The sequence below is a fragment of the Sitodiplosis mosellana genome, unplaced genomic scaffold (genome assembly GCF_009176505.1).
Source record: "Sitodiplosis mosellana isolate CC-2019 unplaced genomic scaffold, AAFC_SMos_1.0 Smas_scaffold_6162, whole genome shotgun sequence".
Lineage (NCBI taxonomy): Eukaryota > Metazoa > Arthropoda > Insecta > Diptera > Cecidomyiidae > Sitodiplosis > Sitodiplosis mosellana.
In genome coordinates, this window is record NW_022601403.1 from 2,367,846 (window position 1) to 2,394,439 (window position 26,594).

Here is a 26,594-nt window from a genome sequence, read left to right on the forward strand (position 1 = left end):
CAATTTATGAATGCTTACAGTTTTATTGACGGCGTGTGTGTGTGTGTACGTCTCTCTCTTTCTCTCGGATATGTTTATCTTTTGGCGGATTTGGGGGCTTTTACGCTTGACATTTCACCGTATCGCCGTAATTTTTTCCACGTTCGTTCAATCGTTCATACGTTCGATCGATTGGCCGCGTAGAAAATTATTATGCGCGCACCGGCAGAGGAAAACAACAGCATAATCGCACAAGAAATATAATGATAATAATGCGACATCATATTCGTTCAAATAGCCATTGGCAGTTATAACGAAACGAAACCAATGTTTCGGTTTTTTTCATCCAGTTTGCATTCAAATTGGTTGTCACTACCCATATTATTTATGGCAAATCAAATCGCCTAGCTCGAGAACTCTCTCGATCGAAGAGATAGACAATTTTCTTTAGCTTTTTTCGGTCATTTTAGTCAGACGGTCAGTTTTGGAGTCTAAATTATGTACACACGGGGACAATTCACTTTTTGTTTTTTAAAAAATCTGATCTGATGAAAGAGGAGCAAAAATCTGATTTTAAAACAAAACGAGAGAAGGACAGTGAAAAGAGATGCAACGCAGGTATTAGAGATCTATATAGAGGTCATTCGATACATACATTAAATCATCCCATTGGCGATATTATTCACTTTTCAATTTACATCATTTCATGTGTGGAATGCGCACGTGTGCGGACAAAAAACATTGGCAATTTTGTAAATATATGTGACAAAAAATGCATTTGAAGTTTACATATGCATTGACGTTGTATCGACCTCTCGCGGTGCCTCATCTCCACACTCAATATTCCTCTATGTAACAACAACCAAAGTTTGGTTACCAAACCGAGAACATTCACACACACATTGTTTTCGGGTCACAAAAACATTTTATCTCGATCTAAACAACTGGTTTTCGACTTCAATTCACAAATTTGTAATTACAATTTAAAATGTGATTAAAATTTGGCAATTGCAAATTCGAATGCGAATCGAGAGAGAGAGAGAGAGAGAGAGAGAGAGAGAGAGAGAGAGAGAGAGGGAGAGAGAGAGAGAGCGGAGAGGAAGCGAGGGAGGAAGAGGGGGAGGAAAGTAGAAAGAGAGGAAGAAAGAGAGGAAGACGCGCGCGTGGAATGACGATTGAAACGAAAAACAGAGGATATAAATGCATAGCGAGAGCGATGCAATGAATAGTTTGTGTATAAAATTGTCTAAAAGCACAGAATCGATTATGGCTGCAAGGGCAGCGGCGGCAGCATTCGCTCTCCTCGAGCTGCGAACAATTTCATTTTCAATCGAATCAATTTCCCATGGACATACACGCACACACAACGGAACCATCATCATCATCATCATCATCATCATCATCATCATCATCATCATCATCATCATCATCATCATATCGAAACGAGGAAATGGAAATGCAATTCACCTAAATATCGTAAACTCGCGATTTTAGTGCGGTTGATCGAAGGGGAGGCGGGAGGGTGGTAGAGGATTTTTCGCGCAAATTGACGCACCAATTTTATGTTTGTAGACTTTTTCTGCGGTGTCCATTTTTTTCCTCTCGTGTGTGCGTGTGTGTATGACACACACACATACGTATTCATTTCGATTTACATGTGACATATTTTCCTGTGTAAACTTTGTTAATTATATTTCGGAAAATTACGTTTTCGATGGATCAATGATTAACATCGAGTATGCAAACAACACACACATGGGCCATTAAAATAAATGAATCAAATTAATATATATATTTCATATATATATAAAATTACCAATTAAAATAGATTTGTACGAACTACAATAAAAAAAACATGCAGCAACATTTCGAATGTTTGGTTATGGTTGTTACAATGTTGTGGACGGGTTTTGTATTTGATTCGCTTGATTTCGGTGCAATATTCGATTTTGTACACGGTCACAAATAAAAAGTGAATTGGGTTGCATACACGCGGCATCGTCAGGTTGGGTGGCTACAATCGGATGGGCTGATCGTCGTTGGAACTGCGTGTGCATCCAAAATACCCATCATCATCAAACAAGCGGCAAGTGTGTGCAATGTTCATCGCGTGTAATTTAATCATTTTTGCTATTCAATTTTCGTTGTACATTTTGTAAATTTTAATTTGTTCTTTGGGCGGCTTTGGGGGGGGGGGGGGGGGGGGCGCTTACACACATATTTTGAAAATTGGTTGAATGTGAACGAGTAAGCAAGTGAGTGAGTGAAAAGAGATTATTCTCATAGGCGCCAATCGGCAACTTGCTATTGTTTTCTCAACCAAAATGTACTTCATTTCATTTGGATTCTCTTCGAGATTTTGGGATTGCGGTGGATTTGGATTTGTGCGAGTCATTTGTTTGTGGCATGTTCAGCGAACAATATTAATATTCGCTCTGGGTAGAGATATCGGTACAATTCAGTTGCAATTCAGTGCAAAAGTGCTTGTGTGTGTGTGTGTATGGTTAAAATGTGAATGGATTTTAAGCCTTTCAACTTGTTTGGACGGGTGTTTTTTTTCTTCTATTGTTGTTGTTATTGTTGTGTGAAAATATCTGCTCTTGTTTGTTGCACTCTCAAATCGACTGTGAACACTATCGGGAATCATGGCAAAACTTATGCGAATGGAAATAATAGATCGAAATTTTGGAGCTGGCGCGCCATTGTACAGAGTGAGAGAGGAAGAGGCAGAGTGTGTGTGAGAGTGAAGGAGAGAGCGAAAGGCAGAGTGAGTGTATGTGAGAGTAGGTGAGAGAGCGAGCAACATATATGCTCACGCGCGCACACATCATCGTTTGGGATTGGGGAAATGCGATTGTCCGCATTTGTATGCAAATGATGTGTTGCAGTACATCTTCAATATCCAGACCAATGAAGTGTGAAATGAATCCGAACAAACAGTTGCCTCTTTTTTCTCTCTCTCCCTCTCCCTGTCTCTCCCTCTCTATGTGTTATCTTTCACTCTGAATGTAAAATAATAACAATAAACTCGATTATTATCGAAATTTGTACCGTCTGAGCGACTGAGAGCAAGAGGAATGAAATAAAAAATCGGCAACAATAGTTGAATATGTGTATGTGTTGTTTGGATTGAACCAAAAAAAGGGACTAACCTTCGGCCTGAAATGCATCATGGATCGATGCGCATTGGGAATTTTGAGCATTTAGCAAATGCAAACTATTAGAGTTATATTAATTTATTGAATTGTGAAAATTCCATTGAAATTTTGCCGCCATCACATGCATAAACCACACAATACGTATAAGAATGGATAATGGTTTTTCGGGAAATGAGTATGAGTTGAAAATAGCACGCGTACACTGCACAAGGCACACACACACACACATTCAACACTCTCTCAAATAATGTAGCTTCTCTTTGGCATAGCTGCAGAGCACCGACGGACATCCATTCCGAATACACAATATATACACACACAATGGCCGATTATAATTCTTTGCCACTTCCTTCTCTCTTTCCTCTAGCCACAGAGCTCGTGCCACTGCCTCTGATCATCATCACAACCATTGCCATTTCGACAAGCATCGCTGATCCACCAAAACATACCAGGCAAAAAAAACAACAACAAAATGAGCCACACTCTGAAAATGTGAGCTGCATTAACAGGTATTGATGGTTATTAGCCAGAAAATGTTTACGGCATAAACACGTTCATAAAATTAATGCAATCGCATGTAGGATAAATCCATGTTGTTGGATGCAGAGAGAGAGAGAGAGAGAGAGAGAGAGAATGGGCTTGCTCGTTCGTTTGCCTTCCTTCTGTGTGCAATGCATCCATTCAAATGAATTATGCAGTGGCAGTTAATTTATGTAGATGATGTTTTCAACGTTCATGCTCATATTCATCTTTGTGTGAATCCAATTTTGTGCGTTTCCAATTATATTATTGCCTCGGCTGCTGCCGTTTCGATATGATACTGCTGCCGCCGTCGTCGTCATTGCCGCCACAGATGATGATGCTGCTGCCAACAGCATTGCACCACTGTGTACAGTGCACTCTGTCTTTGTCTCATTCTCTCTTTATTTCTCTCTCTCTTCCTCAATATCTCATTTTCTCGCTCGCTCTCTGTCCAACCAAAATATATGTTCACTTTTTGCATATTTTTTTTTTTGGCAATCTCATTTTTCATTTATATTCCACCCGCAATTACTTTGATTCCAATCTCCTCAGCATCTTGATTCCAAGTTGAAATTTTTAACCAGCTTTTGTTTCAAATTCTCGAGCTAGTTGAATAAAATGGGATTAATCTAAATTGATCAGACATTTTTCTTCTAAAACTTCGACTGATTCGATTTTGAAAGAATTTTACTTCAACCCATTCACTGTTTCAACGATTCCATTTTTTTTTGCAAATTTGCAGATTTTGTCCAAAAATGTCGTGCTTTTCCCGATTTTTTTCCATCAATTCAGTGGGTTTCTTAAACATTTTGTGTTATTTTTCGCTCTTCTTGTTATAATTTCGGGATATTATCATCTTCATTACAAATTCGATGCAATTATGTTAGTTTTTTTGTTTAACCTGGCATTTTTTTTAGTCAAATTGAGAAAGAAAAAAAATTGTGTCAGAATACAAAAAATTGATCATTTGAATCAAATGTGACGGGATATATATTCAAACTGCCGCCGATGTGACGCTCAACTATGTAAATATGTTCGTTTGTCAAGAAAAAACGTTGAAAAATGTTGTTACTTTCCTAATCGATCCTAATGATGATACATTGCGTCCAAAAGAATCCAATCTTATTTCACCATTTAATTTGGCCGGTGCGAATTCGCACTAGTTAACTAGCAGAAGTTGCATATCAAGAAATGTCAATCCAATCGCAGTAATTTGAAATTGTAATTGTCCAAATGTTGCAAAAAAAAGAGAGTGTGGCACAGCATGAGCTCACGCTTTACAAACACAACCAAAAACCCATTAGAACGGACTGCGTTTGGCATTTTAAAATCGCAATCAAAAAATTACATTCAATATTTCATTGAAAATGTCTTAATTACATTTTAATTGCCAGAACTTTGTTTCAACTTCAACTGGCAAATTAATTGCCACACATATAATTTGAGGCTTCGACCATTAGCCATTATCTCTATCGCTCTCTCTCTCTCTCTCTCTCTCTCTCTCTCTCTCTCTCTCCCTCTCTCATTCACTCTGGTGTTGTGTGCGCGCTTTCTACAATCTGATGGCTCAATAAATCTTCAATGATTTCCACTCATAAATTACATTTTCTTCTCGCGCGCAGCGAATAGTAAATGGACAGGCAATGGATATTCATTGCAATTTCATAGTGGCCAGAGCGCATACATTTGAAAAGAGACACACATATACACTCACTGATTTGGCGCACACATACACCAAGCGCTGTTTTTCCGCATTCGGTCCAATTAACGGATCGCGCAGAAAATACACCGTTTGCACAGTTGAATGGTGATCATCGTGCGCGATAAGTTTTTACAACGATAAAACCAACATCAAAAAAAAGAAACAAATAAAACACATTGCTGCATTCGCAAAAACGAGTTGCAAATGAGATGAGCAAAAAAAGAGTGGTAGTGAGATGTGTTCACAACACAATCACGTTCACCAAACTGTACGACCAAGATAAATGGACCTGCTGCTGCTGCTCGTGATACAATCGATAGAAAGAGCGCCAATCGCAAAACAAGACAACGTTATTATTTCAATATCGGCAACAAGAACGAGAGACATTTCATAGTGGATTACGGTAATTGATTGATCATTAGCGAAACACACAATGGCAATGGCATTCAACAGCATCCTCTCGAAATACTTTCAAATTGAGACGCAAGTGTGATTTTTTTTTTGGAACTTGGTTCAATTGAATGGATGTTTTTTTTGTGTGTGTGAGTCAAGTTCGGTTGAATTGATGACATGAGTTTGGTTGAGTTGTTGAAGCGAGTAGCAGCAGTGGACAAACGTTGAAACGTTTCAAATCAACTAAACGATTGAATTCAACCGAAAAAAACGTCACCAATAAAAGCCAATGGAAAGAAGAAAGTTTGGATCAATGCAAAAATATAATCCATTGACTCTCTTCCAACCGCTCAATTATTTTTCAATCAAACACTGTCTCTTTTGATATCGGTCTAATCAGGTGAGAGTCATAAGGTGATGATTATTAAAAATCCATTAATAGCTTATGTCATTCTTCTTCGAAGACGATGGAAGTTTTATGAAGAAATAAACAGAGCTCGGAGCTCTGCCGTTACAAATGGTATTACATATTCAAATGAATTACGTGTCTTCTCTTTCACTCAGTCTAAATTGGTACATCATCATTTGAATCGAGAAAAAAAAACACCAAAGAAACGATAAGAAACTCGGGAATGAAGAAAAATAGTGAAAAAAGAATGATTCTTCTACTGGAGAATGAAACAAAAGGGATTCTCTTCCGAAATGTCAATATTTGTTCACACTTATGTCTTCAGCATCACAATTGAGACTGTGAGAATGAAAATGGCAATACAGGAATAAACATTCTGAAGCGCATCAAGAAAAAAAAATTCGCAAAAGTGAATCATGAGTTCTGAATACGCAAAAGTGAACCATGAACCTCCTATGCTGCCCATGTAAATTCATGTTTCACTTTTGCATTTGCGAATTTTTTTGCGAATTTTTTTTTATGCGTTTCAGAATGTTTATTCTTGTATTGCCATTTTCATTCTCACAGCCTCAATTCGAAACTGGACGCGATATTTTCGACTTGGATATTTCAGTTAATCGCATTTCAAACAATGTGCAATGCACAATGCACATTGTGCATTCGCATTCGATCATTGAACATTTGCATTGTAATTGAAATCATCGGACAATTCCATTCGTTGCATTGAGATCATTGAACGATTTGAGCAAATGCCGAAAAAAAGTCAATGTGATTGCAATATAAACGTTGTCGTATTTGGATGATTCAAATGGTGAAGTTGAAATGGGTTGCTGATGTTGTAGCCAAATGTTTCGAAAAAAAAACATTTGCATGCGTGCATTTATATGTGATGGCATCGCAGGTAAAATAAGTGCAAAAAAAAACGCGCTCATCGAACTTATCGCAAAATACATACACAAACATACACACACAGGCATACGCTGCAACTCATTTAAACTGATGGCAGCACACAGCAGTAGCAGCCGAAGAAGAGAAGCACCCAAATGTGCTCGATGTTTATGTGAGTGTATCATTTTTATTCCGAATAAATGGCCGGCGGCAAAATTTACAGTAGCATTTTATAAGAAAATTATATGTGTTTATCATTTCAGAAAAGATATTATGTGTGCACGTTGACGACGACGACTACGACAACGACGACGCCGACCTAACGATTCACATATCTGTTCGCTCTGTGCATCGAATTGCGGTGCGGTTTGCAGTAGGCAAAGCCGCCAGTTATATCGAATTCTTGGCTTTTGTTTTGCTCAGTGTGTTTAAAGTGTGTTAGTGCGGATGTGTCGCGCAAAACCGACACTGAAAGCGGACGAGTTGCCCACCCTCCTCTCTCCCTCTGTCCCTGATGACAAAATGCAATTGTCGGCCGATCACCATAATTTCGATGCACATGAGCATGTATAAATTATCAACTTGATATATTTAAAGAAGAGAAGAAAAAAAAATTGTGGAGAAAACAAATTACGGGCAACAACAACAAAAATGGCACATCTAAAGCCGTTTTCATCATCAGCGGCAGCAGCAAATGGTAAATTTGCGCCACCTGAATAAATTGCATTGATATTATTACAGGATGCGTCGCGAATAATTTTACGAAATATGCAATTTTGCTTTCATTCTTTCTGTTGTCGTCGACAACGTCGTTATTCACATCTCCTTTTGGTCGCACTCGTTCGCTTTGTTTTTTTTTCTGTTGCTCTTTTCCCTTTGGTTCTTGTTTTCCTTTTCTACACAAAACTTGGTGGCCAGACCAGAATCTGGTGTACTTTTTTTTTCTCGATCGTTTTGGTTGATGTTGTGCTAGGCTCGGTGTAGATTGCATAACAATCGTGTATTAAATTGTTCATTTCCATTCTTGATTCTCGGTTGGTTTGGCGGTGTCACGACGCAAAATTCCACCTCAACCATCGTAAATTCCCATTTATTAATATGGAAATTGCAATTTATACTCCGTTTTTTTTTCGTGGTACAAACGATTTTTAAAGTAGCCGAAAATCGAGCTCAGCAACAACAACCAAAGAACGATAAACACAATGGCCAACGGAAAAAGCAGCGAATTTTCAAAAACTAAATGCACTGCAAATTGAGAGACGGAGAGAGAGAAGTAAACGGAAATTATATTTCGGTGGTTGGAATTGTGCGTGAACAATTTTATTTTCGAGTGACATGAATACATTTTGGGCGTTGTGTCATTTGGTTCTGTGTGTTTCGTAGCCGAAAAGAAGTGATGGCACATACAAAAGAGTATGCCATGCTTAGCTTACATCTTTTGTGAATTGAACTTACATTTCCATATATTTATATTTTATCAAAATACACTCAACACACACACACACAAACACACACGCACAGTGCTGCCGAATTTGGTAGGGCAATGATTTTTGGAATGTTTGCACACAGCAAATACCCGATTTCATAAACACAAACTCTCCATCTCATTTGCCCATCTTCCGACATCTCGTTGCCGTGCCGAGAGCGTCCGTCTTTCTCGTTCTCTTTCACTCGCTTTTTCTCTGTCTGTGTTTCTCTATGTTCCACTCTGTGCCTCTCTTTTCTCTATCGTTTTGCTCGCTTTCGACTTTTTCATTCCGAAATGATGTGCTTGCGGCCAAATGGCCGGCGGGCATATTAAAATAATCGAAAATCAAGATAGAAATAGAAAACGACACCGAAAACCCAGAGAGAAACATACACACAGACACACACACACACACACAGAGAGAGAGAGAGAGAGAGAGAGAGAGAGAGAGGGTTTCATGTGACATAGACACGACGAGGCCATATTATTTATTTATTTACGTGTTTTTTTTTCTTCTTCGTTCATTTCATTTCTGACGTGCATTCACTCACCAAATTGCAATGACGACGATAATCATGCCGAATACTTCGGTGAATTTTTCGGTGTACTTTTCAATTGAAAGGAAATTATTCGAGCATCATTTCAATTTACATACCACATAATGAACTGCATCACACACATTTCAAACAGTTTGCAGTTCAAAATTTGAATATGTTCAGTTATAATTAAAATTAGAACAATGTTATGCATCGCAATTAGAAATAGCTAAGAACATTTCGCTGTAGATGCCGATCATTTTGATTTTGGGCGAATTTTGTGATGAATCAACATGGCTGATTTGAAATTTTGATCTGAATTTTTTCATATTGATAATATTAAAATGGAATAAATGTAAATTTATTGGAGATGTTCAAATTTAAATGTCTGATTTTAGTTTGAACTGAACAGTTATGTACGTACAATTGGATCTGGAATCAATTGTGTCTATGTGCAAGACAAAAATTCTATTAGAGTCTAGGTTACACTCAATTTTATATATTTTTTGCTTTATGTCCTCTAATTTTTCTAGTTTTGGTGCAAAAGTGCTAATATTGTGCTATTATTTCTAGTAAAATTGCTTGCAGAGCGTATTACACTGTCAATACAACGCTTATGGAAGACCAAACGGGACTATTTTGTAAACAATAAACAATATGTCCATAAGCGTTAACATTGGCAAACCAAACTCACGAATTTCTTCTATTTTTCCTATTATCGTTGAATAATTTTCTAATTTTACTCATTTAAGTTTCGTGTCTCTCCCTTAGAATTGTGTGATAATTTCGACATTGATGTAAACTGTTTTAGGGTTCTTCTAATTTGAATTTAATGTTGATTTATTAACTTCTTATTCTGATTCAAGTTTTCATTGACTTTATTCGTCTACTCTTTCGAAATCATTAGCAAATTCTGAGCATTTAGCAAATAATAATTCTATACTGTGCTAATTAACATTAGTTTTTAGTTTACTGTGCTGATTAACATTGCAACTTGATAATAAATCACCAAAGTAAAGTAAAACATCGCGATAAGAGTGATTTAATCGATGGAATATATGAAATTTAAATCCAAACAATCAACAAATATCACTGTATATCAAAGGTTTTACTGTATCGATCTTTTCATTAGACATATGGGACTTGTTGCTGGGAAATTCTCAATTTCCTTTCCAATAGAAACAATAACAAGCCAGAGAATATAAGGAGTTCACGCATTTTTCGCAATTAAGCCATTTCTGGAATTTCTCACTTAAATTTCTTCCTGAGACAGATCGAAAATGACCGAGAATATGACGAGACATGCTCATCAGAAGAATCCAATAGCAAAGTCTTGTCCAATTATGACAAAAACCGTATTTTATAAAGTATTTCTATGTCGTACGTAGTGTTTTTGATCGATATTTTCTGTGAATTACTCTTTTGTTTACCGATTTGCACGAAAATTGTTCATAATATTTGAATGCTGTTTGAATCAAATTGATTCCATTCATCGTTAAGCTATGTTTCACTCTATTTTCCAAACAGACTAACGAATTTCGTGTAATGAAAGATATGAAAGAATGGCTACATATGGTAGCAATTTGAAAACGCATTCAACTACATTACGTATGCAATATTACATCACTCTAATATCAAGCACAAATAGGCTGGTGCATCAACGAAATCGGGCGGAAGCTCACTTGTCTCACGCTCTAAAATGAAAATTGACGAGGCCAAAGAAAATGTTACACGATTGCCCATATGAACGACGTTTTATTGAACGTGTAAAATTTTCCATTCGTAATGAATCTTACAGCGGTACACTTTTGCAACACGTTCTTTGAGTTCGGTCCTCAGTTGCAATTTGATACCATTGTAGGACAGAAGAATTTATCAAAATAATTCATTCTTAGGTAGATTTGTTGAATAAATTTGAGTTTATCGTGCAGAGTTCTTGTGGATTCGAATTGTGAATTCTGTGATAATGATTTGAAAAACCTGTTCCATAGCCCATGAATGTGCAGATTGATTGCTCGATTGTATGTCTGTGTAGTATGCAGGTGTATCATTTCAGCGGTTCGTTTAAACGAGTGCCTAATGAATGGGGTTGGGATAATAACGGGCTTGTGTATAATTTGTCTGATTATCAGGATTTGCTCATAAGAATGGTCGTACGCACGCACGCACGCCACCTGAATTACATTAGAAAACGCATAATTTTTTGCTTGCAAATTGTGCATGTGATTAAAATGAATAAATAACACACCAATTGTGTCCAATGTTTACAATGTAAATCATTTAATATCAAAAACTAGAGAAAATATTACCTTTTGATGCAGTTTGTGGCTGAATCCGAACCAATATGCCCCCGCTGATCCAGTGTCGCGGTGCTCGGTCGTAGAATATCGTACACAAAAATTTTGTCGCTTTTGTCGAACACGGATTCCAACGGAAAAAATCGATCGATCAAACGACAAGAACGATGATGTTGATGATAGAGGCAATGATGCGATCGTCAGGCGATGATAATATTTAAATTGAAACGTGTGATCCTTTTCGGGTTGAGTGTGATGAACACTTTGTCTCTCAAGAGCCTCTGAAAACAAGTTATGAACGAACATGAAAGAAATTTGAACGAAAACACGTACGGTTCTTACGATTGTGTATCAAATACTAAATCAGAACAGTAAATATTAAAAACAACATAAATTTGATTCAACACAAGGAAAAAAAAGAACTTTACATGCGCGAGTGTGTCTAATACGTAAATGAACGCATCACATTCGATGAAAGACAGAAGAAAACAGAAAACCCAAATGATGAACCACGTTTGATGAGCTCTAGCGCCAACAAATTGAAAAAGACAAATTAAAAACACACACACACACGGAAAATATGCCGACAGAACAAAAACAAAGCGACCATCAAATACAAAACCCATTCTCCGGATGCAATACACGAGAAAGAGTGAGAAGGGCGGGCGTACGAGAGAGAAAAAATATTGAAAAAAAAAATCACAATCAATAACTAACGACGATTCAGCAATGGCTATAAATTGCGTGCCCGCGCGTGTGTGTGTGTGAATTGTTAAAACACAAAGACATCGGTTCAATTTTACTCGCGGCGATTAAATGTACGTATCTAATAAGTCATTTCATGTTTATCGCGTGTAATTGTTGTTCTGCGTTTTTTTTTCTGCTTCTAAATGTATTCGGACGTGTGTGTGCGTCGTTTTTTCAAACCATTTTTTCTCTCTCTTCAGTTGATGCTGTTTTTATACTGAAATGTGGTTGTCGTTCGTCATCGTTAAAAAAATCATTCGAACGCGATTGCAATCACTTTTTTGGTGGTCAAACAGCGCGAGTGATGATTTTTTGGATTGAGTGCGTTGAGATCATTTGGATAAAAGTAATATCAACCAAGTAAAGTAAGGCGATTTAAAGAAATTGTTTAAAGTCCAATTCCGCACGGTGTGATTGATTGCATCGAATTTGTCAACATTCCAGTACATTCAAATCAAATATTCATTTAACGACAAGAAAAGAAGAAAAATTCAATTCAAATTGCTCATTTTCAAACGATCGAACGGATTTAAAAACCCAAAATAAAACTGAACCATGAAAATAAAAACCAAACATCACAATCAAAAATGTGTTTAAAAAATTGTGTATTTACTTTTCAAAATTGTTTTGCACGAAATTTGTCTTTTATCAAAAAACACGAAGTTTTTTTCTCTTTTTGTTGATCAATTGTTCGTATATATTTTTTTTTTACTTTTTCGTTCTGTCCCACACACCACAACACCAACAAACAATTTTTTTTTCTTCAAAAAATGCACTAAAATCTTGACGTTGATAACGATTCTGATTCCGATGATAATGATGGCAAGGACGTTGTAGTTAATTTGTGATCTGTGCTAGCGACTGAGCGCGTTTGGCAATGATTTCTGATGCACAAGTAACTGCCTCGATGCCCGAAATCATACTGACACCATGCTCTCGAGGTTTGTTGTTGATTCCAAAGTGTGTACGGCGCGAAACGGAACGACGAACTCAATAACAAAATAAAAGCTCGGTTCGATTCGTTCGTTAGCAGGCAATGTCTGCATACAATGAGTGAGAGTAGTAGAGGCAGCAGCCGTGACGCACGCATTCACACTCATACACACACACACACACACGCTCACACCGACCGTTTGAGCGATCCAGCAAGGGAGAAAGAGAATGATACCGTAAGAGAGAAAGAGAGAGAGAGAGAGAATTGCACACGATACGATATGGATAATCAAGACACACGATGGCCCGTTAACGTTAAACGGCTGTTGCTTGACAGCCAACAACAACAATGAAAACGACGACGGAGATGGCGATGTTGGCGGCGGCTACAACGACGGTGGCTGCAGCAGCATATACATCGTGCTTTGGCTTGGGTGAGAAACGACCGTTCGTGTTGCAACGACCATGGTGGCGAAAATTGAAAGAGAACCATTTTCCATAGCCGATGTGATCTTTGGCGCTTAACAGTGTTATAAATCGGTTGTTGTTGTTATTGTGAGCGAGCGAGCGCGTTGCTGCTGCTGCTGCTGCAACGGACGGGCAGTAGCAGTATAAGAATCCATTTACAAAGTGTTTATTCGTTCGACGGCAGCATGTGCAGCATAATGGAGAATGTTCTGTGGCTTTCGGTCGGTCGGTTTTTTTTTCTTCCTCTTTTCGGAGTGTATTTTTGGTCGTCATTGTTGTTATGTTATACACAATGTCAATGTACACAAAATGTTATTTCAATGTTCCATGTATCATGGATCTGTTTCGGTGGTGTTCCTTCAGCTTTTTGACTGATTTACTTTGATATGTGTACGTATATTTGGTTTGTTGTCTTTGGCAATTTAGCCGAAAATGTAAGCCGGAGCCATGAGTCGTTTGGCTGAATCGATGTTGACAGTCTAAGGAAAATGCCATACGCTCACGAGTCGTGGCTTTTTGTGTGTGCTCGAGAGGGTTGCAAGCAACTGAATTAAACTGTATTTGTGTGTGCGTGCGCGCGTGCGGCCAACACGAACCATACTCTTCGATATGGAGAGTGGCGAAAACCGTTTTTTGGGTTTGTTGATGTTTTTGATACTCTTTGGCTATTTAGCATTTACGAAACAAACGCTTGCTTTTGGTGTTTATTGTTTTTTCCCGACAAACCCTAAGCCTTTAAAGAGTGTTGGCCGAATGCGTTATCGCATCGTTGTTGCACCGTTTACTTTTCCTAATCGGTGCGCTGGGGTACGTATGCACGTGTCGGTGTGTCTGTGTCTGTGGCTTTGCATCGAAGTGTTGAATGGGGCTAATACTGGGGTGGTGGTGGTTGAAGCGATTCAATAATCGGATGCCGTTTCGGCTCGCACGACCTATTTATATGTGTTTAAATTTAATGGAATTTCGGTGTGGAATGTGTGATGATATCTTGCAATTGAAACTTGATTGAAATGAGTGGAAATGAGGTGGTCACATTGAGGCCGTTATATCAAAGATTGCCAATCGTCGATTGGTCATCCTTTGCTATCTTCTCTTTCCTTGCTTTTACTTCTTCTTTCTCTTTCCTTGCTACAGCAAGGTATATCGATATATCGGTTATTTTTATCCCTGTGTTATTGTATTCCAAAATTTAACGGTGTAGCAAAAGTTAACAAACCAAAAGTTTAACTTTTTAAATGACTCGATGACAATTTTTGATTCCATCGGTTGCAAAACAACAATTCGATCACCTTTCACAAGAAGGTACAGACTATGAAAAACGGAATCGACAACGAAACCATTACTCGTAAACTTAAACCGCATGAAAACACTCTCTCCGCTCTGCGTTAAGCGCGCCTCAATGGGCGAATGGCAACTAGAATTGAATTGTGCTGAATCATTTTGCCAACGGCATCAATCGATACAATATTCTGAAATATTTAAATTCACTTCGAAATACACCGATGGTAAATTCTCGCCGTGGCTCTCTCTCTCTCTCTCTCATTCTCTCTCGCTCACTCGCTCGCTCTGCGTGTACTAACCAAAAGAAGGGAAAAAACAGTGACATTTTTTTTTCAGTCGATATACATGTTTTATTGGTCGGCTTTTTTTTCTTCTTCTACTGTGTATTCGCTCTCATCAGTTTGATTTCAATTTATTTTCTCGTTTATTTTGGAGGAGAAAAAAAAATTGGCGTTGCGGTTGCTTATCTTTTTTTTTCTCGGCAAAGTCCATCCGAAAAGAGATCGATGAACGACACAAATTTTAAAGGGTAGCGCGTTAACGACCTATCCAACTGGAGCGAGAGATCGAACGAGCGCGCGCAGTCTTGAGTACGCACGTCAGCGACAGTGTGACACGCGTGTTTAAGGGAAAAAGCTAACATAATAATTTGGACGATATATTTTTTTTTTATATTGAAAAGCGCGCGCTAATCACACAATTCGTCAATGTTGATGCTTATTCTCGGTCTTTTTCACTCAGTTTCTCTTCGCAGTGCATCTCTGTCCCTCTGAGTGTGTGTTGCATTGCACGCGCGAGTCATATCGTTGTTGTGGTATCAAAAATGGAGGGAGAGAAAGAGAGAAAGAGAGAGAGACCATGCTATTCACCAGCTGAAATCACCAATGCTCAATGATTTTCATGTATATTTATACATTATACACACATCATATAGAATGCCATTGGCGATGAACATTTTTATATAGAGTCGAACTCGTTCCATACCGTATGCGTGTATGTACCCATTTTAAATGACTTTCAAGCCGAAAGGGAACAAGCAACTAGCATCGTCGATGAAGATTGAGAGCGTACACAGCAAAATTGCACCGCTTGAACACGGCGAAAAAAAAAACACACACACAGAGAGAGAGAACACATTCACACAACAACCAGCTAAAACAACAACAAGGACACAAAAAAAGAAGATATAAAATAATAAAAATCGAAATGTTCTTTGCGCGATAGAAAGAAAGAGCGGAACAGCGAAGGGGCTGAGAGAGAGAGAGAGACGAGCGACGAAGAGTGTTTGTGTAAGCATATGACGTATGAGAGACGAATCGAACGAATAAAGCTAAAAAAAACACACGCACACACACAACAACAAATTGACAGAGATGATGGTGGAGGAACTGAAGACTTGATGTGTTCCAAATGTTGGTGAGTATATTGTAATGGCCTGTGGCATGCCCACGGATCAACTCGATTTTGAAGCCAATCTACGGCAGAAGCGAACGAGCGACAAGAGAACAAAGTGGCCGGCAGCAATGAAGCGATTCGGTTCGCTCCTCATCGCTTTAAGTAATGACATTCATCAAGAGCAAATACACATTTCCTACCATACCACGTACACCAAGTATGCACAGACTGCACACAGCACCACACACATCATTTGGTCGGGATCTGGTGTCTTTGCAGCGCCTTTAGATACACACAGACAAATATACAGAGAGAGAAAGAGCGAGAGAGGGACAGAGAGTGGAAGAGTCCCAAGAAATGTGAGTGCACACCACAGAAGACAAAAAAAAAACAGAGAGTCTCCCCATTTCTATGTTATATAAAAATAAAATTGATGATTGTATATTTAAGTTTTTAGGCGACTTTTTCGTCGTCATCCCATTCGGAATCCCATTCTGATTCCATCGACGAGAGAAATAAAAAAAAACTTTATAATCAGAATGTCCGAATCTCGAAAACCACCAATCATTTTAATTATTATTCGCCGAACGAATAGAGGTTCATTTGTTCAAGAATTTAAGAATACCCGCTTCGGATCACATCCAAAACCATAATAGCTCATACTATACATACTAATGCCACGTGCTTATTTTTATAAACTGTCAATGTAATTGAAACTACCAGCGCACTACGGTGTACGCCTCATTAGACCGAAAGAAGCAACACACTGTCATGCCATCAAACAAATTGCACCAAGAAGAATGGGAGGAGGGAGGGCAAGAAGATGGAATAAAAACGAAAACAAAATGTATTTTAAGTCAAATAAATCATATAAAACGCGTTGACTCTAACTAGCTGTCATACGTCACGCTCTCGATAGACTCCATTCGATGTATTCTATGTGCGGTATCGAGAGTCAAGCTCTTGCCCGCTCTATCTATTTCACTCTCTCTATCTCTTCTTCACTTCATTCGACCGCACTCTAAATTCCGCTCTCAGTCGTATACACATCAGTCATATGGCCAACATTATTTTATGTAAACTGACATGTGCGCGTGCTATTTATTATTCGCTGATTGCGAACGGCAATATCATATCACTCAATTTTTTTTCCGGTTCTTCTGTTGTTGTGGTAGTGTTGTTGTTGTTCATGTTGCTGCATTACTCTTCTCGTTTTCCATCATGACCATTCTTTTGCTATGTGATTTTTCGCATTTACTTCCATTTTTATCGACTTTATTTTGAATTGATGATTTTCATTGGACCCTCAATTTTCATGGAATATACTCACACTTATGAAATAACACCTATTTTATACCAGCTCGATAAATTGAAGGCTCTTTTTTCTATCATTTTCATCATTGAACTGTTCAACTGAATTTGAGATTTGTGTCTTGCTTTATAGCCAAGATTTAACTTTACAGCCGTTCGAATCGAAGCATTTTTGGTCACTCAAAGCAACACTTTGGCTTATTTGTAGTTCTTTTTATTCTACAATAATGACGAAGACACCTAGTCGCTATCTCTTTTCAGTAGCGAGAAAAATGCAGAAAACGTATTTTTTGCTCAATGCTGAGTAGTGTCACATTTGCTCGCAACTTTATTTATCTCTTTTTGCTCTAAGTTTTTTTCTGTCTCAGTTATGGGTAAAGAGGTCATAAATTGTTCTTTTTGTTCTATGGGTGTCAATTTTGTCCATTTCCAGTATCCAAGGATACCTTTAAAAAAGCGACACACAACAGCGGTTTTGCCCATAGCAGGCAATTGAGTGTCACTAATGGTCAACACATCAATATTCTACGTTATTCAAATATCAAAACGAGAACCGCTGTAAGAAGGCGAATTTGAATTGTAATTGTTTCGAATAGAAAAACACTGACAGTCAAGGTACACGAATATTTTTTAAAACTATTTCGAACATAGAAAAATGCGAAGAAAGAAAATCCAAAGGAAAAAAAAACAAAATCTGATCGAAAAGTAAGAAATGCATGCATTCATGGAAAAGGCCCAAAGAAAACCACACAAATTGTGAAGGATATCTTGTATTGTAAACGATTAAAGTGACAATTTTTCATAAATTCTAGCAAAATTTGATCAAAATTACGACCGAACTGCAGGTTATTACCGGACCGCTAATAGCGGTTGACGATGGTTCTTTCAACTCCTTGAAAGATTGAATAGAATTTCCGGCAATTGTTCAATGATTTGTTAGCGAATAAACGATGGCAGAGGAACGGGATCATATTTCATGTTTTGAACTAGTGAAATTTTTATGTTAAATGGGAGTTAAATTTTTATGTTAAATTTAACGTGCAATCGGCAAAACTAAGTAGAATGCAAATAGAGATATTTCGATTTATTTTTCTTCAACGATACAAGTGATCCTAAGCGATGGAGGTATTTGTTGACTCGAGCAAGAAAAAAATGTTAGTACGTAGAAAACCTTGTGTATCGAAAGTAGTGAGAAATTTATGAATGAAAAGCAGCATCAAAAATGATGCAATCAATGAGATGTGGTGTTTGTGGTGAAAGCGTTTCGATTTTTTGGTTTGGATGTGCGGGTGTTCATCGTTTTGGATAGAAGCCGAAATCGGCAAATGATGTGAGCCTGGTTGGTCGGAAGATGGGCAGAGAGAGAGAGAGAAGAAGAAAGGATAATGCGCGGTGGTAAGTAGATACGAAAAGTGAAATGAATAATTGCTGTTGTGAGATGGGGTGGTGGTGGTTTTGAGAAATTTCCATGCGAAACAACAAATTGATGCAAGAGCAAGCGATTTACTTGCGCAAGTTTCCGTATACCTTTTTTCAGATTTGTGCTAAGAAGTTTGTTTTTGGTGTAATAGAACGATGGGTACACACATACGTATCCATACGAAAATAAATCGGCGACGACGAATATGTATAAATTTTCATGATTTTCAGCAACAAACTAGCTGGTTGCGCGCGCTCTTTTTCCCTCGATACCGCCTCATCGCATTCGCTTACTTTTGCCATCATTTTTCTGGGGCCGTTGTGCTCGGTACTCCGGCAACGAAAACCAAAAATATACACAGAGAGAGAGAGAGACAGAGAAAAACTTTTCTTTCGTCTCTTGCTCTTTCCCTAGCGCTCATATATTCGTTCCGTCATTTTCTCGCTCGCTCGCACCGATACTCGCTCGATGTGTACACGAGAGTTATACGATGCGGTGTGTGTGTGTGTGTGTGTTCAGGGCACTCTGGCAAGCCGGCAGCGTTTCGTTTACGCTTTGCGCACTCATAATGTACTTTGCTATGTGTATGTAATTTTCATATAATTGCCATTGGCATTTTAGTTACTTTTTTTTCTCTTTCGTTGTTATTGTTGTTGATGTTTTCAGTTTTCTGTTTCGGTTTCAGTTGATGCCGTTGTATTCATCGCATATATTTATATGTATATATATTTCTTGAGCTCTTCGGTTTCATTCGTTCTCTTTCCCGCCGACTATTTCATATTAGAAATTTAAATACATTTTACAACAAGCCCGGCAACAACAATAACAGCATCGACACCAGCAACAACAAACCGAGAAAGAGACGAGAGAGGGAAGCAAACAAAAAACAACTACAAAAATCGAAATAGTGAACGAATAGTTTCGGATTCGGGCGAATGCCAAAGCATATTTATGATGCACCGAACTTTTTACGTATACGTTTTCATATCGATGCGTGTGCTGCACTTGATTAACGTGAAGAAAGAGACGCCGACATTGAACGCCGGTCCGCGTGGTTTACTAACTCTTTCACTCTCTACGGCCACATATGGCCGCAATATATGGCAATGCAGAATTGTGTCCGAATGAAATGGCAATTTTGTTCGTTATTCATTCGTCAGATTTTCAATTTTCGATTGAAAAAAAAATATTTTTTCGATGTCTTTTTTTTTTGACTTACCAACGGTCTTTTGCATTATCCGTGGCAACATTATCCATAATATCATGTCAATAGTGTGTGTATAATTTGTTTACATTTTATTTTCGTCTGCCCTCGCACAATCTTACAAGCCCGGCTTTCCGGGGCATCGAATTTGTTGAAAGCCGAGTTTTTTTTCCCATTTGAATCGCAAACCAGAACGCTGCTGGCTCAACGCCGAAATTTTTCGAAAAAAAAAATAACAAAATACCAACGAGAGAGGCTTTTGAAATATTATATATACATATTCCGGTGCAAATATATGTACATGTGCTCGAACATGGATGCCAATGTTATATATACGGGTACAAAATATTTAAATAAAAACAGCTTTGGGACAAAAAACCGAAATATGAACCATGGCTCTGTGAAAACGATGAAACATTACCTGATAAGCAGGCGATCCCGAAAGCCAATACACAACAAGAATAAATCAAGACCATATGTACATGCAAACACACACACACACACACACATGAGCTCTTTCGCGCGCCCTTCGGTTCTACCACAGAGACAGACAGAGTGAGAGACTGCTGTGATATTGCGTTTTCGTCGATAATAATTACCTACAGCTATGAGAATTTATTTTGGTACGAGCCATACTGAATGAATCACCCGCCATCCCTCTCCATTCATCCGTTCACGACGAAAAGGATATCTCTCAGCACAACAAAACGATTGCCACACATTTTATTTGACGTAGCTTTTTTTGTAAAATTTGTTTTTTTTATAATTTTAATTATCGTTTCTTTTTCATCGATTTTATGAAGTGACAATTTAAATGAGCTTGTAATTTTCAATGCAAACATTTTCCTGAACCAAAACGTTTGTTTGCGACCAGAAGCGTTGGTTTGGGAACAGAAGCGCTAGTTCTCGTTGAGAATTACATGATTTTTCGACTTTCACCTGTTCGAAATCAAGCGACCGTTTGAAAACTGAAAATAAACACATAAAAAGCGTTTCAAACCCGAAGATAAAACACGCAGAAATGATTTTCCAAGTTCGGAGAGTCAGCATTTGTTGATGCTGATAAAATATTTCACAATTTAAGCGTTGGCCAATTGTTTATCTGTATAGAATAGCAAAAGTGACTGGGAGACGTAAACAGAAAAAGGTATTTCACATAAAATACACGGTGAGTTCATTGCCTCAAAACAAATTTGCCCAAAGTTCAAATATATAAATGTGAGTGAACGAGATGGATAAAGATTGTTTGTGCCCAATATGACGCATTATTTTTGATTCGATGCCGCGGGTGATTTGCCAAGTATTCAGTTGATAAAACGCAATAACTACCACAGCAGCATACCCACCGAGTTTGTACCAAAGATTCAATTCTTTAATCGCACACGAAAAATAAGAATAATTTGTTTTTTTGTTTCCCGACAAGAATATAAGGGGCTCTGTAAAGAGTTATTCCAATCGATTTCATGGCTTATCAATTAGCCGATGCCGATACTTGCAATGCGAAGACTTTAGTGTTACTCACAGACAACTAGAAGTTACAATTGTAATTTCCGAAAAGTTCTTGTCAGGTTTTAGGCACATTTTTCTGCAATCCAAACACTCGAAAGAAATAGAAAAAGATGGAAAAAAAACGTTGAACAAAATATTCATTGAATATGTTATTCAAGTTCAGCATCGATATCGCCATCTAACGATTGTTGTATAAAATTCCAAGAGCTTTTACTTTTTCGCAGGCCCATGTCGTGGACTGCGTAAAAGTATTGCATTTGGCCCAAATTTTAAGACACCCCAAAAATATGATTTCTATCCGTTTTCGAGGCCGTAGAACACGAAAAAATGGGTTTTAGAGCGATGTTTTGTGAGTCTGTTCCACGTCGTACGTTGTACGTTGTACGCAAATTTTTTAATGTAATTTGTTAACACGATAGCTCAACGATCAGTCGAGATAAATGAGATCTGGTGATGGCAAAAGTTTGGGCTTGTTTAGACTTAGAAACCATTAGATTTTCACCCACTTCAGATATAGCCTAGGATAACTTAGCCTATGGCCAACCTTTGAAAATCCCTGAAAATTCTTACTTTTCTATGGAAGATACCTAAAATAGCCCCCTACATGGTTTTCATCATATCAAACTGCTATTATATCATCAAAATATTGAGAATTAGAGAGCAAGATTATATCATTTTCCCATGATTTCAGTATCAAATTCGAATTTGTAGGTGAAAATATTGAAAATTTCCGAAATGGTCACACTTTGCGTACAAAATCGGTCATAGCTCACAAACTAACCACCTTATAAAGATTATTGGCAACTATATATCACTTAATTTTTTATGAAGAATCGATTTCCAGTTCAATCGACCGTATCTGAAGTTTCAATGGGGTCAAAAATGGAATTGTTCGCGGTGATATTTTCAACTCGCAATATTTTTTCCACTTGGAATAGAATTTTTGTGCATAAAGCTTGCAAAACGCATACGATTCAGAAATTTCATCTCGCAAACTCCAGTCTTTGTTATAAAATAACAGTGCTATTTGAATAACATAATATTTATTTCTCTACGGCTTTGGTATCATTTCTACATTTTCGTTCCAAATCCCTTGGAAAATACCACTTTTGTATGAAAGTTAAAAGAAACGTTTGAATTCATTTTAATCCAACATTTGAGCATTTTTCCAAAAGCCGTGACGCGATAATTTCTAAATATCACTAGTTTTGAAGGGCATTTTAATATTAAGAAATAATTTTTTTATTCATCGATATCTAAATTTTATACGAATGAATACAAACATGACTTTCATTTGAAAGATCTGATTATAAATCAAACCATTTGAAATAGTTCTGTATGTTTTGATAAATTATTTGTATCGATAAATTATTTGCAATTTTATTATTTATTATTTGGATTGATTGTGAAACAGATCACTGAATATAGAGAGTATTTGGATTCCACTGCGAAAAAGTTCGTCTTACTACGGTAAGACCATTTATTTGCTATCGCATCGTAACGCAAGCTTCAATGTTGATCAAATTGTAATAATACTCTGATTCGATTTTTTTTTCATTGAATTATTTTATTCGGAAGAAATATTCAAAAGTAATTTTAAAAAATCCATTCTAATATTCATGATAAAAAAACAGTTGGCCGCTAACTGTTGGCGCATCTTTCTATGATTCTCACATATTTTGTATAATGATGTCGATAAACGGGAATTTTTTTCGAATTTCTAGACAATTTTTCTAACAAGATAATCCGAAATCACAATGTGTGTGGAATGCATTAAATAAAGCGCTGTGTCATGCATGATGCTTTTGATCGTATACAATCGTATACGTCCAAATACATTCATTTGAACGTTCTGAAACGGTTCAAACGTTCAAAATTATTAGGCCATATAGCAATGGCTATTTTAACATAAAATCATAACTGCAGCTTTGAAAAATATTCAGATGTTCCTTTTTTGGAGGGGTAAAAAATGTTCAATATTCTGTTCTATCGTAAACCATCCAAATTGTAACATAGTTCTAATTGTAACATAGCCTCAAAATAAACCACTTTTCTAAAAAAAAAAAACAAATAATTCATATCGGAAGGTTTTTTCGTGTTCTTCGCAAATATGATATAAAAAACAACAGGAACACAAAATTAGTCTATTTGTTCAATTGTTATAATTTGCACTATGCTACAATTTGAATGGTTTACGATATATCTTCTATCAGTGCATTTAATGAAAAAAGTAGAAATTAAATTGAACTACGATTTTTTTAGATTTTGTTCTTTCATTATTCATCAAACTTCATTGCTACATTTGAAATGTAAATTTCACAGCATTGAACGAACACCAATGCGAGTGTCTTCAATATCGGATAATGCGGCAACGTAAACAGAAGAATATCGTTCGATATTAGGGCGATATCTACCTATGCGATATTGAAAATATGCGTTTTGGACACAATATGTTTATCAGCAAGAAAATTTTAGTAGCAAGTGGTGGAGTAGACGAGCAAGTTAGCTCGCATGAAGCTCGTAAAGTAAGAAAGCAAAATTCAGCTTGCTCGAAGTCCAAAAAGTTGGTAAGTAAAATTCAACTTGCTCGGTCCGAGTTTCTGACGAAAATTGTAATAGCTTGCTATTTGCTGCTCGAAAAATGAACTTTCTGCTTACTCGAGCAGGCTGTTTTGCTTACTTGCTTCCACCCCCGAATTAGATTTATATTCGATTGGTCGGAAAAGAATGAATTTGATGAGAAAATCAACTGATTACGGCCATTTTCTTGCCTCAAGTTGTAGTGAAATTTGGTAGTTTTTAAGCATATCAGAAGAAATAGTATTGTATTCAAATATTTTTTTGATAAATAATTCTGCAAATTGTTTAGTCTCATTCGGAATTAAATGTTCGGGCGATAACTAGACATAGTTAAGCACTACACCTTTTCGTTTATTTCACATGTACTTCCGATTGCAATTTAAAAAAAAGATCCGTATATTATGCAAACTTTCGGCAAAATTTGTTAAATTTTGGCACATTATTTCGACAATACAACAATGGTTACTTATTAAACAAATAAATTCGTTTGTTTAGATGAATTTGCTCATATTGGAAGAACAAATATTGTTTTTCAGTGGCGGCGTATAAAATAAAATTTTCTCTCTCTCTCTCTCTCTCTCTCTCTCTCTCTCTGCTGAAGTCCACGAAACGACGAATGCTTTGTCAACAAAAAATCTCTGTTTTACTGTTGCAACAACATTTGTTTACATTGAATTGGTCCTGTATCTGTATAGAATACGTTCGTGTGAAGAGAGAAAAATTGTGAGAGGAAATGAGTTGTAAAGTGTTTGAATTATCGATTGTAGCCAGTATCTGCTCGATCGGGTATGTTTCATCTCATTCTCATTCAATGGGATTATTGATATTTTAGGCGATCTTTCATATGTTGTCAATCATCTTGTCACCTCACTCATTTTCATCAATGTCAATGGCAATAGATCATTTGTCATGTTCACATTTGTATAGCGGTCCTTGTCTTTCTTATGTTTTGCATGATTTTTCACTCCGACGCGCATATAGTTCGCTAGCCAACGAATTCACGGAATTGAGTATAAATTGATTTCGATTCGCATGTATATTGAAGTGACCGTGAATCTCATAAATTGAAAGATATGCTGTGCCCCAAGTTCGGCAGAGAGCTAAAAAAAACTCGCAGAGTGATCAAATTTGGCCACTTTTTCCTCAAAATTGAGAGATACTTTAAATAAAAAAGATCGCATTTAGAATGCGTCATCCAAAATTGGTTCAAGACTTTTATTCAAAAAATAAATTTTTATATTGCCTAGTCGACTACCGACGTGATCTAAATCAAGTACTAAAATTATTTGGACGCTTTTATTGAAATAGAGTGCAGAAATATTGTTTCCTTATTCTTATTTAGTTTGATATTTAGTTGGCAACTACAATTCATGTGAATATGTAAATTGAATTGTTCAAAGTGTAAAATTAGAACAAAAAAGAAGCTAATTATGGGCAATATTATACTAAGCGAGCGATATTGTTTGGCATTACAGTATTTTTACATAAAGAATAAATATAATTCAACAATTAATCAACAGGATCGGAAATATAAAGAGAAGTAGAAATTGATTCATTTTTTTGGCCGCAGATAAAAATGCTTTTTAGCCGCCGGCGACCAAAAGTAATACTTCTGAAAAATACTTTTAGCCGACGACGACCAAGTGTAATTTCCCGTCGGCGGCCAAGTTACCTATCCCCATTTTTATAGATCACTGTTACAAGTTATTTATTCGACGAATTCGTCTGATAGTTTTAATCAACAGCATAGTCAAAATGTCACTTTCATTGATACGTGATTGACAGATTCATAATTACATTAAGCTCTGCAGTTATTGTAATTGGACTGTAGCAAAAAAACGATTCTATTGGTTACTTCAAACTGTCTTTGTTCATAGGTCTCATTTATGTTTCAATTGTTTTTGCAAATTCGTACTCCTTGAATGCCAGTGTTTTTCTATTAAAAGCAATAACAATGTAAATTCGTATCGCCCTCTTACAGCGGTTCTCGTTTTGACATTTGAACAACGTAGAATACTGAAATTTTAACAGATCGTGATATTTGATTGACTGCTATGAAAAAACCGCTGTTATGTGTCGCTTAGACTGCTCCAAAAAAAAAAGTTGTCCCTCATCCAAAAGGCCCGGGCAGTTTCGAAAAATATACCTCAAAAAATAGGTTTTGTCCAAAAAAATCATATGGGTACCATATAAAAACCCATACAAGCCCCATATCAAAATTTTCATAACAGCGATTTCGGAAGCCAATTCATATCGCAACATTTCGACCTAAATCATTTTTCCAGCCAATTCTCGGCAAAATCTATGATGAGGTTTTGTTTGGCTCGTCAATATCTACAACTTTTACCAAGACATCAGGCCTTGAAAAGGCATTCTGGGCCAGTTACAGTGTAA

At 37.0% G+C, this 26,594-nt stretch overlaps 1 protein-coding gene across 3 annotated transcripts in view; it reads right to left on the reverse strand.

Annotated features, from left to right (window-relative positions):
• Window positions 1–13,033, reverse strand: part of LOC129574280 (BTB/POZ domain-containing protein Tiwaz) — a 63,950-nt gene extending 50,917 nt beyond the window's left edge. The window contains exons 1-2 of one of the 3 annotated variants that reach the window (XM_055456066.1): window positions 12,713–13,033; window positions 11,365–11,633 (exon numbers count right to left, since the gene is read on the reverse strand). The gene's annotated coding sequence lies outside the window, so the exon portion shown is untranslated. Of the gene's footprint in view, window positions 1–9,479; window positions 9,506–11,364; window positions 11,634–11,780; window positions 11,867–12,712 lie in introns of those variants that run through there. The other 2 variants (XM_055456067.1, XM_055456069.1) reach the window with 2 other exon arrangements.
• Window positions 13,034–26,594: the final 13,561 nt, after the last annotated feature.